The sequence below is a fragment of the Gorilla gorilla genome, chromosome 13 (assembly GCF_029281585.2).
Source record: "Gorilla gorilla gorilla isolate KB3781 chromosome 13, NHGRI_mGorGor1-v2.1_pri, whole genome shotgun sequence".
Lineage (NCBI taxonomy): Eukaryota > Metazoa > Chordata > Mammalia > Primates > Hominidae > Gorilla > Gorilla gorilla.
Window position 1 is genome coordinate 90,317,863 of NC_073237.2, and position 11,117 is coordinate 90,328,979.

General features: G+C 41.4%; 1 long non-coding RNA gene across 1 annotated transcript in view; it reads left to right on the plus strand.

The window, feature by feature from the left end:
• LOC129524441 (uncharacterized) overlaps positions 1–9,460 on the plus strand; it is a 31,233-nt gene extending 21,773 nt beyond the window's left edge. Inside the window, exons 2-3 of the long non-coding RNA XR_008668198.2 lie at positions 8,244–8,486; positions 9,360–9,460. This is a non-coding gene — a long non-coding RNA (uncharacterized lncRNA). The remainder of the gene's footprint in view (positions 1–8,243; positions 8,487–9,359) is intronic.
• Positions 9,461–11,117: the final 1,657 nt, after the last annotated feature.

The window sequence follows — 11,117 nt, forward strand, 5'->3', positions numbered from 1 at the left end:
ATTCATATTCTAACATCCCTCTATAGCTTCTCAGTAAGCTGACAAATTGTTTTTGTAAGTGTTTGTACCCTGTTACATTCCCACCAGTTCTAGTTTCTCCTCATTCTTACCAACAATTCATATCGTCAGCCTCTTTCATTTTAGCCATTCTAATAGATATGTAATCTGACAAGGAATTAATAACCAGAATTAAACAACTCAAACAACTCAAGAGGAAAACATAGAATAATCTGATTAAAAATGGGCAAAAGATCTGAAGAGACATTTCTCAAAAGAAGACACAAATGGAAAACAGGTATATGAAAAGGTGCTCAACATTGTTGATCATCAGAGAAATGCAAATCAAATGCAATGAGGTATCATCTCACCCCAGTTAAAATGGCTTTTATCCAAAAAATGTACAATAGCAAATGCTGGTAAGAATGTGGAGAAAAGGGAACCCCCATATGCTGTTGATGGGAATGTAAATTAATACAACCACTATGGAGAACAGTTTGAAGATTCCTCAAAAAACTAAAAAAAGAGCTACCATATGATCCAGCAATCCCACTGCTAAGTATAGACCCAAAAGAAAGGAAATCATTATATCAAAGAGATATCTGTACTCCCATGTTTATTGTAGCAATGTTCGCAATAGCCAAGATTTGAAAGCAAGCTATGTGTCCATCAACAGATGAATGGATAAAGAAAATGTGGTACATATACCCAATGGAGTCTATTCAGCTGATAGATGTATAGTAGTATCTCATTGTGTGTGTGTTTCTTTGTTTTTTTGTTTTGTTTTGTTTGTTTGTTTGTTTTTTGAGATGGAATCTCACTCTGTCGCCGGGCTGGAGGGCAGTGGCGCAATCTCAGCTCACTGCAATCTCTGCCTCCCGGGTTCAAGTGATTCTCCTGCCTCAGCCCCCTGAGTAGCTGGGAATACAGGCACATACCACCACACCCAGCTAATTTTTGTATTTTTAGTAGAGAGGGGGTTTCACCATGTTGGCCAGGATGGTCTCGATCTCTTGACCTCATGATCTGCCCGCCTTGGGCTCCCAAAGTGCTGGGATTACAGGCATGAGCCGCCTTGCCTGACCTTCACTGTGTTTTTGATTTGCATCTCCTGATGAGTTCGATGTTGGGCACCTTTTCATGTGCCTATTTGCTATCCACATATATTCATTGGTGAACTGCCTGTTCAAAGCTCTTGCCTATTTTTAAATTAGAATTTTTCTTATTTATTTAGTTTTGAGAGATCCTTTGCAAAGTTCTTTTTTCCCAATCTGTAGCTTGTCTTTTCATTCTATTAACAGTGTCTATTGCAAAGCAAAAGTTTTTAATTTTGATGAAGCTGAAGTTATCAATGTGTTATTTTATGTATGGTGCTCTTGCTGTTGTAGCTAGTAAATCTTTGCCTAGCCCAAGGTCACAAAGTTTTCTGCCATGTTTGCTTCTAGACATTTTATAGTTTGGAGGTTTACATTTCAGTATGTTTTATATGAGGACTAAATTTGGGGTATAAATTTTGGGTTGAATTTCAGTATTTTGCCTACTTGATCCAATTTTTCCAGCACCATTTGTTGAAAGATTGTCCTTTCTCCACTGAATTGCCTTTATCTGTAGTCAAAATTCAGCTAAATATATTTGTGAGAATTTGTTTCTGGACATTTTCTGTTCCACTGATGTATTTTCCATCTTGCCAGTGACAGAGTTTTTGATTACTGTGACTTTATGATAAGTTTTGCAATCAGATAGTGTTTGTCCCCCAATTTTGTTTTTCTTTTTCAGAAAAAAGTTTGATTTGGTGTCTTTCTTATATTTTCCATGTCTTAACCTTTTGAACGTACAGAATACAATTACAATAACTGTTTTAATATTCTTCTTTGCTAATTCTAGCATTTGTGTCACTTCTAGGTCAGTTTTGATTGATCAACTTTTCTCCTCATTATGGGTTGTATATTCCTGTTTCTTTTCATGCCTGGTAATTTTTTATTGGATGGTAGTCATTGTGAATTTTACCTTGTTGGGTGCTGAGTGATTTTTTTATTCCTGCAAAGATTAAGCTTTGTTCTGAAACACAGTAAAGTTACTTGGAAACAGTGTGATGATTTAAGAAAGCTTTTAAGCTTTCTTAGGTGGAGACAGGGCAGTGTTCAGTCTAGAGCAAATTATTCCCTACTAATGAGGCAAGACTTTTGTGCATAGTCTACGTAATGCCCTGTTAATCATGACGTTTTCCAATCTGTGTGGTGGGTACAGGCACTATTCTTGGTCCTGTGTGAGTACTGGGTATTGTTACTGCTAATCCTTTCAGGTGATTCTTTTTCCATCCTTGAGTAGTTTCTTCACATGCATGTGCTGATCCAGACTCTGTTGAATACTTCGGAAAGACTCTCCACAGTTCTTTGGAGTTCTCTATCTGTGCACCTCTCTACTCTCTAGTACTGTGTCTTACAAATTCTAGCCACCTAGTCTCTCCAGACTCTTAGCTCTGTCTCTCAAGTCAGTGAGACCTTGAGACTCCATGCAGTTCCCTCTCTCTATACCATGGCCTGGAAACTCTCAAAGACAATGATCTGGAGTAATTGTAGAGTTTGTCTCCTTTATTTCCTGGCTCTTATAGATCACTGTCCTTCAATGCCTGATGTCCAATGTCTTGAAAAACCACTGTTTCATACATCCTGTTTATTCTTAAGTTGTTTCAGGGAGAAAGGTAGATCCGTACTATCATTCCATCTTGCCCAGAAGATGAAGGCTTTTTATAATTTAATTTCATAAGTTTATTTGTATAAAGAATGATTGCCTTGGGGAGGTATGTGGGTGTGGACTGGAAGGCTAGAGTTTGAGGGAGCAGGACCAGACCTAGAGACAAGCGTGGAGGCTTTCATGGTCACTGCTCCAGCCCTGTGGCCCAGGGTGGTTGGCGACCTGGCAGGAAGGGCTCTGCATAGGGCTCTGGCTGCCTCCTCTCTGGGGTAGGGCACCTGTGACTCCTCTCAGACCCCTTTGGTGTCCAGACAAGGCTCTGTCCTAGGCATATCCTGTCCCATGTGTCTGTGCCCACTTCCTACCTGCTCACCTGCAGGTGGGCAGGAGCACCTGAGGTCTGGTACATGATATAGCCATAGTTGGGTATTACCAGTACACCTCAGCAGTCACCGGAGGCTGCCAGCATGATCTTGGTGGCTGTCAGTGACTCATAATGCCTATTCATACTAGCAGTTCTGGATGCAGGGCCCTTGGCTGTAACCTTGAGATGGCCCAGGGGAGCCCTTGCTTCCCAGATTGCCTGGGACTGTGTTCTGGCTTCCCAAGGAAAAAGTCAGTGCATTCTTTGACCTCAGACATCCATTCTAGGAGTTAGTCCCCAGCTAGCTAGACTTGTCAACAATCACAAGAAAACCTACAATGAGTTTCACTATGGTGGCATGAGAACAAAAGATTGAAAACGATCTGTGTCCTCCAATAGCAGCAGTAAATAATTTATGCTCCTTTTACCCAATGGAACACCATGCTGCTGATGAAGAGGCAGAGGCAGATCCAAACATCCTGATAGGGACCAGTGACCAGGATGTATTGTGAGGTGGAAAAGACTAGGTGCAGACAGAGTTCAACACATGGGGCATTACATCAAGCCATGCAAATCCCTGTTTTTCACTTTCATGTAAATGGAGTCATACATTATGGAATCCGCTGTATCTGGCTTCTTTCCCTCAACATGATTTTTCTGAGATTCATCCCTGTTGCTGCATGTGTCAGCAGTTGACGCCTCTTTGTTGCTGGGTGCACTGTGTGGGTGCACTGCACTTTATCCAGTCTCCTGTTGATGGGAATCTAAGTCGTTTCCAACAAGGGAGAATTCTTAACAAAGTTTCTATGAACTTTTACACAAGTCTTTGGATGGATAGGTGATTTCATTTCTTCTGGGCCAATGCTTGGGAGCTGATTGCTGAATCATGTGGTAAATATACTTTTAACTTTATGAGAAACTGCCAAACCTTTCCCAGCATGATTTTACTGTTTTACATTCCTATCAGCAATATATGAGGTATGCAGTTGCTCTACACCCTTGCCTACACTTTGTATTGTCTGGTTAGTTTTAGCTATTCTGGTGGGTGTGTAGTAGTGGTATCTCATGTTGTTTTTAAAGTGAGGAGCACTTTCACATTTTTGCTGACCATCAGTATATTTTCTTTTTTTACCTTTTACCCATTTTTATTGGGTTATTTTTATTGAGTTGTAATGGTTCATTATATTGGATATATTAACAGTTGAGATAGAGAAAGAGATCAATTTTATAGATCTTTTCAAATAACCAACTTTCCATTTCATTGATTTGCTCTATTTTTGTTCACTTTTTATTTTATTATTTTAGATTCAGGGGGTACATGTGCATGTTTATTACATGGGTATATTACATACTGGTGGGGATTGGGCTTCTACTGCACCCATTATCCAAACAGCGAAACTTGAACGTGATAGGTAATTTTTCAACCCTTGTTCCCCCTCTCATCCTCCCCACTTTTGGAACCCTCAGTGTCTATTATTTCCATCTTTATGTCCATGTGTACCCATTGTTTAGCTCCCAGTTCAAAGTGATACCATGTGGCATTTGATTTTCTGTTTTTGAGTTAGTTCACTTAGGATAATGGCCTCCAGCTCCATCCATGTTGCTACAAAAGGCATGAGTCCATTCTTCTTCATGGCTGCATAGTATTCTGTGGTGTGTGTGTGTGTGTGTGTGTGTGTAACACTTTCTTTATCCAGTCAGCCATTAGTGAACACTTAAAAGTTGGTTCTATGACTTTGCTGTTGTGAATAGCGCTGCAATCAATGAACATATAAGTGCAAGTGTCTTTTTTTTACATAATGATTTGCTTTGGGTAGTTACCCAGTAGTGGGATTGCTGGGTCAAATGGCAGTTCTATTTTTAGTTCTTTGAGAAATCTCCATACTGTTTTCCATACAGGCTGAACTAATTTACATTTCTACCAGTGGTGTATAAACTTTCCTTTTTCTCTGCATTTACACCAGCATCTGTTTGTGGGTTTTTTTTTTTTTTTTTGACTTTTTAATTAATAGCCATTCTGACTGGTGTAAGATGATATTTCATTGCGATTTTAATTTGCATTTCTCTGGTAATTAGTGATGAGTATTTTTTCATGTGTTGGTTGGCCACTTGTATTTCTTCTTTTGAGAAATGTCTATTCATGTCCTTTGCCTAGTTTTTAATGAGGCTTTTCTTTTCTTGTTGAGTTGTTTAAGTCCCTGTAGATTCTGTATATTAGTACTTTGTTGGAGGCATAATCTGCAAATACTTTCTTCCATTTTATAGGTCATCTGTTTACTCTTTATTTTATTTTATTTATTTATTTATTTTTTGCTTTGCAGTATTTCATTGATTTCTGTTCTTATCTTTATTTCCTTCTTTCTATTTTGAATTTGATCTCTTCTTTTTCTGGATTCTTAAGTTGGTTACTTAGATAATTGATTTTAGGCCTTTCTTCTTTGCTAATATAAGCATGTAAAGCTATAAATTTCCCTTTAAGCACAACTTTACCTGCATTCCACAAATTTTGATATGTTCTGTTTTAATTTCATTAGTTCAGAACATTTTATAATTTCCCTTGTGATTTCCTCTTTGATCTGTAGGCTATAGAAATGTGCCACTTTTAAATATTTGAGGGTTTCCTTAGTATCTTATTGTTATAGATTTCTAATTTAACTCTGTTAAGGCTAGAAAACATATCCTATATGCTTTAAATTATTTTACTTTATTAAGACTTGTTTTGGTGAATGTTCCAAGTACACTTGGAAAAAATGCATATTTCCAATATAGTTTTCTGTAAATGTCAATTTGGTTAACTGGTTCTTAATGTTGTTCAATTGTTCTATATCTTTACAGAATTATTTTTTAATCAGTTACTTAGAAAGGAAGGTTAACTCTCCAACTATGTTTGTTAATTCTATTTGTCATTAGTTTTGTCATTTAGTTCTGTCAAAATGCTTCTCTGCATTTTGAGTGTCTGTTATTAGTTGTGTTTGTGTTTAGCGTCAATACGTCTTTTTATAGAATTAACTCTTAGCATTATAAATTGATTCTCTTTCTCTGGTTTTCATGTCTTTTACATTTTCCCATAGTTACCATTCCTGACATTCCTCATTTCTTCATACAAGTCTGTTTCCACCTGATGTCATTCCTTTTCAATTCAAAGAAACTTCTTTTAACATTTCTAGTAGGTCAAATCTACTGGTTATGAATTTTCTCAGCTTTTGTTCATAAGAAAATATCTTTATTTTTCCTTTATTTTTAAGGGGTGTTTTTGCAGTCTGTAGAATTCTAAAGTGACAAGTTTTTTTCTTTTAGAATTTCAGAGATATCATTCTATTGACTTGCCTTGTTTCTGATACTCAGCAGTGTTTTGGTGTTTTTTTTGTTTTTGTTTTTGTTTTTTTAAGTCTTTGGCTACCCCATATTATAATTGTGTCTTTTCCCTGGCTGAAATGTTTCTCTTTAACTTTGCTTTTTAGCCATCTGAATATGATGAGTCCTGGTATGGTTTTCTTTCTATTTATTCTGCTGGAATTTAATTGAGCTTCTTGCATCTGTGTGGTTTATAGTTTTTATCCAATTTCAAACATTTTCTCCAATATTTCTTGAAATATTTTTTCCTGTCCCAATCTCTTGCTGCTTCTTTTGGGACCTCAGCTGCATGCATGTTAGACTGACTGACATTGTCCCACATATCTCTGAGGCTCTAGATTGCTTTTTTCTGGTCTTTTCCCCCTGTATGCTTCAATTTGAATAGCTTCTATTGCCTTGTCTTCAAGCTCAAGCCTGGTCCTTTCTTCTGACGTGTCCAAATTTCACTTTGCAAATATGTTATTTATCAGTTCTTGAATTTCCACTTGATCCATTTCTGTAGTTTCAGTTTCTCTACTGAGATTTCTCATTTGTTCACTCATTGTGTCCATTCCCCTCTTTAAATTCTTGAGCATAGTATAACTGATTACTTAAAGTTTTTTTCTGTCAATCCAACAAATGATTTATTTCTATCTCTTTATGTTGGCTTTTTTTCCTCCTGGTTTTGAGTTCCCCTTTCCCTGTTTTTTGGTTTTGTTTTTGCATATCTGGTAATTTTTTGTTGCATTTTAAACATTGCGGATGCTATGATATTGAGAGCCTGGGTGTTGTTTAAAGAGTGTTGACTAGTTTTGTGACAGGCACTTAGTTTACTGGAAAATGATTGGTACTTGTTAGGCTTTTTATGGTGGGCCTAGAGTAGCCCTTCACACTGGCTGGGCAGAATTCCAATGTCTCCAAGAATTGTCCAGCCTCTAGAATCTCCATTTACCTCTCAACCATCTAGCAGTGGTTCTCTGCTAAATCTCGCAGAATCTCACCTTAATGCATTTGCAGCTTAGCATTCTGCTAGAGACTCAGTTCTTCTGTACAGAATTCTACTACTTCTCTGCATAGCTTCCTCCTTCCCAGTACTCTGCCCTTCAAACTCCGTCTGCCTCAGAAGTCCCAACCTCCAGTCTTTCCTCTGCCCATGGAGCTCGCTTTGTAGGTTTATATCCCTGTGCCACAGTTTGAAAAATACTCCCAGGCAAAAAGCCAGAGCAAATGCAGGGCTCGCCTGTGTGTTTCCTTCTCCCGAGAATCACAGCTCTGCTTTCTCTGCTGCCCAATGCTTGAAGGTAGTTGCTTCATATATATTTGGTCTAGTTTTACAGCTGCTTATGCTGCTTATGGGTAGGGTAAATCTGATACTCTGTACTCCATCGTGACCATAGCTGGAGGTACAAACTCCCTCTTTATTGTTCAAATTTTATATTTAAATTTTTGACCTTGTGTATATATTATTTTTATATTAACTTCTTCAAATGTTGGTGTAAACATCCCCAGTGCAGGCAGTGCCTGACTTGCCTGTTCAGCTTATGCACTACCGCCTCACAGCCTGCCAACCACTCTCCCTTTCCCTCTCCCTCTCACCAGGGGTCTGAGAGTTTGAAATGAACTAACCCTTGGTGTGCATACTGGCTCAGCCACTTACTAGTTCTGTGACTTTGGGTAAGCTGACTTAATCTCTGTGATCTTCAGTTTCTTACAGGCAAAATAAAGAGGATAATCCTTCCCTCATAAGACAGCTTTGAGAATTGAATGAAATTGCTCCTCTAGAGTGCCTTCTACAAGTCCATACTATCATGTAAGTGCTCAAAAATGTTTTTTTATTTTTGTCCTCCCCACTCAGTGCTACAGTAACGGAACCTTTGGTCCAGAGCCTGGGATGTTGCCTTTTGCCCACTGGAATTCCCATCTTGGAAGAGTAAGCACAGGGGATTGTCCAGACAGCCAGGAGGCCAGCGAAGCCAAGTCCTTCAGTACAGTCTGGGAGCCTCCAGGAAGCTTTTAGGAGTTGCCATGATGGGTGCATTTGGACTCACAGAATCTGCCTTCCAATCTCAGTGCTGCTTCTACTCCTTTGCTACCTTAGGTATCTCATTCCTGTTAAAACTGTCTTCTTATCACAGAATGGGGAAATGTGTTCCTTGAGGATAAAAATGAGAGGTCATTTATTAACATGCTTGGGAAAGATGATTTTATGTTGTTTTGTCCTTTCTGGTCTCTGCCTGTTAGCCCCCATCATGACCTTTGTAAAATGTAAGCCTGCCCATTCCCTGGCCATGCCCCCACCCAGCTCCCCACTACTGACAGGACAAGGTCCAAGCTCCTCACCCAGAGCACAACATTCTCCATAAGTTGGTCTCACTCCATCTCCAGTGACTTCTCCCTCCACCGATCTCATGTGCCTCTGCCCCCACCCTTCCAAAGCTAAACATTTTGTGTGAACACTTCTGGTTCTTTCCCGCCTTCTCAGGCTTGCACAATATGTTTTACCACACAGAAAAAAATTCCCTCCAATGTCCATCTGACAAGCTCCTATTCATCCTTCAAAACCCTGTTCTGATATACCATGCTCCATTCTGCCCTCTGATAAGCCAGGCAAAGTGAGTCATTCCTCTTCTTTGCCACCCTTGGCCCTTCCTTCTTATGGTCATCACAGCAATCCTGCTGAAAGGGAACTATGAGGTTATTTATCAATCTTTCCCTCTACTGTGAGCACATTGAGAACAGGGCCCAATATCTTTTCCATTTTCAAATGTTCAGCTGGGAACCCTGACCTGGAAGGGTAGGAGAGCTGATCAGTGCATAATGGATAGTGGGTAGGTAGATGGGTAAGTGGATGATGGGTGGATGGATAGATGAGTGGGTGGATGGATAGGTGGATGATGGATGGGTGGGTGGATATGTCAATGTGGGAGTTAATTAATGTTTATTCTATTTGCCTATCTGTCTTCCTCCTTAGAATCTTAGGTCTTTGAAGACAGGTCCATACCTTGTGTGTTTGTATTTGGACAACCACAGACATTGCCAAGAAATGTATCTGTTCTACTTGCACACCTTCACCACCTGGATGCTGCTTGAGGACACAGATCTGGTCCATCAGATTTCTCTCTGTACTCCTCTCTATATTTCGCCATGTTTGATATAGACCCATCAATGGCTCCCTAGAATAAAATCTCAACTCTTCACTGTGCCCACAGCCCCAGTGACCTTGCCACTTCCATCAGAGCCCTCACACCAGTGCCCAGACATACAGACTGACCTCCTGACCATGCCCCAGATGTGCTAAGGCCGGTTCTGCTTCTGGACTTCTGAACAGACATGTTTGGTAAACCCAAACATTTCAGGTGGTGAATAGCTCTGAAAGCAAAGTAAGACAGGGTAGGGCAGGAAGGACTTCCAGCAAAGTCACCCCAGGCTGGCCCCTTTCTCCCTCTAGAGCAGGAAACCCTTCCTGCAGGACTCAGCTCAGGACCCAGTGATAGAGGTGCCCAAGGTCAGGGGAGGAGTGTGGAATGAAGAGGGGCAGAGGGTGCTGCCAGCCATGGGGGGAGGTGGTGGAAAGGTCATGTGCTTATTTGTTTGTTTATTTGCTAGGATTTTATTAAGCACCTGCTATGTATCATGCACCTACTGTTCAGGCACTGAGAGCAATGCGGTGAACAAATCAGCTAAGTCCCTGCCTTCAGGAGCTTTCTGTGCTGTGGGGGAAACACAGTAAACACTCAAGCCAGTCAGCACTGTGCATAATATTATGTCAAACTGAGGTCAGGGCTGGGAAGAAAACAAATGTGCAGTGGCATTGTGACAATGGCCAGGGCCCTCTGAGGGGAGAAGGAGCTGGCCCTGCAGTGATGAGTTAAGGGTGTCCCAGGCAGAGGAAACAGCAAGTGCAAAGGCCCTGAGGCAGGAACAGGGAACTCAAAGTGGTGGCTGGGGTGTGGGAGTGGGGGAAGGACAGGAAATGAGAGAACAGAAGAGGCCCGAAGTCCTCTGTGGTCTGATGTGCCCAAAAAGTATAGTAAATGGGTGCTAGACTTGAGAAACGAGGGCATTTCACATCAAAAGCCAGATGCCCAGCTTCTTCTAAACACTGGTATTGCTGGCATCTCTGAGCCTGTAAACTGGTCATGAGTCTTGCTCCCGCCCCTGCTGGGATAGGCAGGTGCCTCAGCCCTGTAGCTGGGGTAAGACCTATGCACCAGGCCTGGTATTTGTACCCATACCCCTGCCGGACCCTCCGTGGGTTTCGTTTGAACCCTGCACCTCACACACACCTGCGTCAAGCCCTCCCTGGCCCCCACAGGAGAGAGACCTATCACTTCCCCTGCACCCCATCCTCCAGGTACAGACTCCAGCCTGGCCCCTAACAGGGCCCTCATTTCAGACTTCTTGCCAGCTGCCTCTCCTGGTCCTCTGCTCAGCTTAGCTGTGCTGGGTGCCTCCTTGGGCCCTAGAGGGAGCCACCTCAAGCCCAATTCACTCTTAGAGGGGCCTTGGCACAGCCTGGGCAAAGGTAATGAGAGAGCCCTGGAGGTAGGGGGTCCATCCTGCCCTCCCATCCCAGAAAAGTTTGGCCACCCTTCCTGGTTGGAGCCAGCCTTCCTGGACTCCCCCCGCCCCACCACCTGACTGACACCCCAGCCTCTGATGCTATCTCCATTGCATTCCCTCTTTTCATTCTCATGGCAACCCAGGAAGCAGTGCTTTGGTGTCCTCA